The sequence below is a fragment of the Papio anubis genome, chromosome 5 (genome assembly GCF_008728515.1).
Source record: "Papio anubis isolate 15944 chromosome 5, Panubis1.0, whole genome shotgun sequence".
Taxonomy (NCBI): Eukaryota; Metazoa; Chordata; class Mammalia; order Primates; family Cercopithecidae; genus Papio; species Papio anubis.
The window spans coordinates 112,508,040-112,513,493 of record NC_044980.1 but is presented as its reverse complement, the minus strand read 5'-3'; the positions used below and the strand labels follow the sequence as shown (position 1 = coordinate 112,513,493).

The 5,454-nt window shown below is 36.7% G+C and overlaps 1 pseudogene; it reads left to right on the top strand.

Annotated features, from left to right (window-relative positions):
* The first annotated feature begins 2,812 nt into the window (after window positions 1-2,812).
* LOC116275040 lies at window positions 2,813-3,295 on the top strand (annotated as a pseudogene).
* The last annotated feature ends 2,159 nt before the right edge of the window (window positions 3,296-5,454 follow it).

Sequence of the window (5,454 nt, the reverse complement as noted above, 5' to 3'; positions counted from 1 at the left end):
TAGTCTATTCATCCTGTTACTTATTACCTAAATACTTTGTTTTTTTAATTGTGTTATTGTTTTACAGGCCCTATAACATTTATGCTTTCAGGAGGTTCTATTTTGGTGTATCTCAAGCTTTTGTTTCAAGATTTAGAACTTCCTTTAGCATTTCTTGTAATGCAGGTTTGATAGTGGCAAATTCTCTCATCATTTGTCTGAAAAAGACTTTACCTCTGTTCATTTATGAAGCTTAGTTTTGCTGGATACAAAATTCTTGACAAAAATTATTTTGTTTAATGAGGCTAAAGATAAGACCCCAATCCCTTCTGGCTTATAAGGTTTCTGCTGAGAAATCTGTTGTCATTCTGACAGGTTTTCCAGTATAGGTTATCTGACGCTTTTGTCTCACAATTGTTAAAATTCTTTGTCTTAACTTTCAATAACCTGATGACTATGTACTTTGGTGATGATTTTTTTCCAGTGAATTTCCCAGGTGTTCTTTGAGCTTTTTGTATTTGCATAACTAGATCTCCAGCAAGGCCAAGTATGTTTTCCTTAATTATTCCCTCAAATTAGTTTTCCAAACTTTTAGACTTCTCTTCTCCCTCAGAAATACCAATATTTTCTTAGGTTTGGCCATTTTATATAATCCCATATTTCTTGGAGACTTTGTTCATATTTTAAAATTCTTTTTTCTTTGTGTGATTGGGTTAATTCAAAAGCCTTATCTTCAAGCTCTGACGTTCCTTCTTCTACTTGTTCTAGTCTATTTTTGAAACTTTCTACTGCATTTTGTATATTCCTAAGAGTGTCTTTCATTTCCAGAAGTTCTGATTGTTTTTCTTTATGATATCTAGTTCTCTGGAAACTTTTTCATTCATATCCTGGATTTTTTTTTTTTATTTCTTTATGCTTGTTTTCAACTTTTTCTGGGACCTCCTTGAGTAGCTTAATAATCAACCTTCCGAATTCTTTATCTGGCATTTCAGAGATTTGTTCTTGATTTGGATCCACTGCTGGGGAGCTAGTGTGATATTTTGGGGGGTGTTATAGAACCCTGTTTTGTTTTGTCATATTACCAGATTTACTTTTCTGGTTCCTTCTCATTTGGGTAGGCTATTTCTTCAAATTGTTCTTGAATTTATTTTTGACTGGACTGTGTTTTTTTAAGCATATGACTTTAATGCTTATAGTTTATTTTAGCTTAATTTGATTCTTTGTGCTTTTAAGAGTGAACACTCTGTATGAATTCCTTAGTTACAGAGAGTCTTGTGCACTGGCTTTCCCAGACACTAGTTGTAGCAGTTATATACTTAGTGCATGGGCAAGTTCACTGTCTCCTATAGGGTTGGAATGGCAGAAATCTCTTGAAGCTTATCTCATTATCTCAAAGTATACAGTTTATTTATTTATTTACTTTTTCCCCAGTATTTTATTTTCTGAATTGATGATTCAGGCTTTAGGCCAATTAGGGGAGGTGTCCTTGGGTAGGCACTGGTAGTAATAACTAAGGCAGGTGTGTAGATGTAATACCCAATTGTTGGCAGAGGTCCCAGGCTTGATGAAAGCGGCTGGGGGAGCTCTCAGTTAGATGTGCTGAGGTTTTATCAGGGTGAAGGGTGGGAGTTACCTCAGCTCCCCTGCCAGGCCCCTGTTGACCATTATTAAAGTGATAGATAATGAAGTAAAAATAATCAAATTATTATGATACAGAGGGTTTCTGTCTATATGATACAGAGGGACAAAGATTCCAAATGAAACAGGAATAAAGGAAATGTAAGAAATAAAATCAAAGCAAAGAACAATTAACGAATATAGTTTAGATGAAGAAAATGAAACCTTACAGATACACTGAAATCATCTTTGATAATGTCTACAAGCTCATTCACCAGAAGCAACTACTCTCATGAAGTAGGTGTGGATCCTCTTCAGTCCATGCTTTATCCCTTTACTGCAGGTAAATATAGCCATAGAAAGTATAATGTTTTTAAAATTCTACATGAATTGCATCATGCTACACATTTCTGGAGTGATTTTTTTAAATTTTGGCCAACAACTGTGTTTTCGTTGGTTATATATTTGGGATCACAAACATGTCTACTAAGAAACTGAAATATTTGCCTCCTAATTAAACAAGAAATAACTATATAATAACTATCAGGATCAAAGTGTCCACACAGAACAGCAGCAGATGCAGGTGACTGCTGGACCTCTTCCCAGCCTCTAGCTCCCTAAGGTAGGCATCATATCCAGGGACAGAGTCCACACAGGAAAGATCCTGAAGCATCTGAGAACACAGCCACATTCTTGTCATGCCATTGCCCTTTTATTCTTTCCTTATAACATCATGTAAGAGGGCACAGCACGTTTCCCATGCTGGACCCTGCTCTGTTCACTCCACACACCTTCCAACACCCACCACAGACACTGTTCAGCAGCTGGAAGAAAGATGGCACCTGATGGACAGCAAAGGTTTTGATGAATAATAAATACATGAAGGAACTAGGAGTGGGACTAGCCCTCTGCGAAAAAAGCCCTATGGCCAAAAAAGATTGTATTATCTTTTTTGATGGCAAAAACCTCACAAGAAAGATAAGAAAAGAGAAATCATGTAATAGAGTGTTAGAATATTAATAAATACATGAGTTAGAACACAACCTCATGTGTCAGTATGCTAGGGTCCCTGAACACCATCCCTGACTCAGGCTTTCCAGCATGCTTGTATCACTCAGTACAGTCCCTGACTCTGATTTTAGTCCGTGTCTATTTATATATCTTTTTCCTGACAGTTCTTTCGGCCGGAACCACCATCTTCCAGTAATTCACCAAAATGATGGACACAAAGGCAAAGAGGAGAGGCACCCGATATATGTTCTCTAGGCCTTTTAGAAAACAGAGAGTTTTTCCTTTAGCCACGTATATGCAAATCTTTAAGAAAGGTGACATTGTAGACATCAAGGGAATGGGTACTGTTCAAAACGGAATGCCCCACAAGTGTTATCATGGCAAAACTGGAAGAGTCTACAGTATTATCTGGCATGCTGATGGCCTTATTGTAAACAAACAACTTAAGGGCAAGGTTCTTGCCAAGAGAATTAATATGCGTATTGAACACAGTAAGCACTCTAAGAACCAAGATAGCTTCCTGAAACACATGAAGGAAAATAATCAGAAAAAGAAAGAAGCCAAAGAGAAAGGTACCTGGGTTCAACTGAAGCGCCAGTCTGCTCCAATCAGCAAAGCACACTGTGTGAGAACCGACGGGAAGGAGCCTGAGTTGCTGGAACCTATTCCCTATGAATTCATGGCATAGTAGGTGTTAAAAAAATAAAAGACCTCTGGACTGTAAAAATGTTTCTATTCATTGAGTAGAAGTGTGGTGTCTTCTCCCCAAAAGAAATATTTAAAGAAAATTTTAATTGTGTCCTTATCCATTATGTAATGTCTTTACTATTTAAATTTAATGTATTTCTTGCTGAAAGATGTGAGGTGGCTTATTGTGGAACAAATTACTCAATTGGTGAGAAAATGGCCAGATATTATTTATGAAATATTTGTACTGGTTTGAAGGTAGTCCCTCTAAATCATCAAGGAATAAAATAATTTACAAAAATTTAAAAAATAATAATTTTTTTAAAAAAATCAAGATGACAGCTGAAAATTTTGTTTTCTAAGCCAGTGGCTCTCAGCACCCATATCCAGGTCCCACCCTGCAGAACAAATCCAGTTTCTAGCCTATTTTTTGTCCAGCTAGCAAACTGTACAAAAAAAACCCTGAAAAATGACTTTTTCAATTTTAGGTTTTTTTTTTTTTAAGAAATATGCTAGAGACCAAATGTGGCCCATAAAGCCTAAAATCTTTACTGTGTGGCCCTTTACAGAAAATATATGCTGACCCCTGATTTAACCCATCATTGTTCTTTACTGGAACTCCTATAACTTCAAGAGATTAAGGTGTATAGAGCTGTTCAACCTCACTTCAAATGATACTTCTTAGTCTGGTTTCTGGGTTAATTTTATGACTTCTTCCACGCTTCCTACAAAAACTCCCCCCAGCCAGTGCTCCCCGCAACAACACATGGTTCTTTCTACTTGACTATTTTTCCATTCTTGTGAGCTGTGGGCTTAAAAGTTATATAACCAAGCTTCTTAAAAGATGGATTCGAAGGAAGCTACAAACACATCTTATATGATTAAATTTTGAATTTTAGTGCCTCAATACTCGGCAATCTCAGGTATCTTTTTTTTTTTTTTTTAAGCTATGTTAACCCTGATGTCTAGAAATCACTTAATTGGGCAACTTCAGCTAATATACTATGTATACATGTAATATAAATCTAGACTCATTTTTAGCTAAGGCTTGCAATTTCTGTATTTTGCCTATTTATGCATTGTAAAAATAGGTTATTTTCTCTCCTCTCCCCTCATAAAAATAGCTTAGTCCACGTTGACCTAAAATGTTCTTCTCTTCAGAAAATCACTTTCCATAACTGTCAGCTTTTGAAGTTTCTGAACTTCAGAATTTCTCAGTGGAACTGGATTATCATAGTTTTTCTGCTTTATTTGTTGACCTATCAGGCAAAGTTAAAATGCTGGGGTAATACTATTCAAATCTATTTATTCCCAATGGAAAAAAAAAATCAACTTTCTTATTGTTTGCTTTAAAATATATGCAAAGTTCTGTGAGAAGTCAGAGATTATTCTACCAGGATCGACTGAGCTCAGTCTCACACAGGTGACACTTGGAAGGCTTAGGGCTATATAGTTTACCTGATGTTAAGGTAAAGAAGCAAATTAAGAGAGCTAAAGAATCTGTGGGGTGGATATTTGGGATTTGGCTTTCCAGACCTCCAAGTTTCCTGCTATCACACCCGATTTGCTCTTAGGCCATGTGGCTTGGTTGGGGCTGATCCTATCAGTGTAGAAAAAGAGCTAACAAAGCAGACCTTGAGCCTGCTGCCCTTAGAAAGATATGCTTCTGAGGTTGACCCCTGGCTGGTATCTGGGAACTTAAATTTTGGGAAGCTCACCATTCCCTCACTGAGTGGCTCTCTGTGCCATGTTTGTACAAACAATGTGGTTTATGCTAAACACCTGCTTTCCTCCTGAGTCTGGAATTTGGGGATGTGCTCAGGAAGGGGAGCCCATGTGAATAAGATCCCAGTAAAAACCTGGGGAACTGCCTCTCGAAATGAACTTCACTGGTAGTCAAAGGAAATCACAAAAGAGACAAGTAGAAGTCAGATTAGCAGGTTCATTAAGAAGTTAATATATTTCTCACTGAAAGGTAAGAAGAATTAAGGAGGATGGGGCATTTGACAATATTAAGTATTACAAAAGGGTTAAAGAGCATGACTAATAAGTTGTCAAATCTGGATATGAGTAGTTCTCTGACCATTAATATTGACAGAGATCTGTAAGAAAATTAAAACATAACTTCCTTAAGTTTTAGGTATCTAGGGTATATAATCA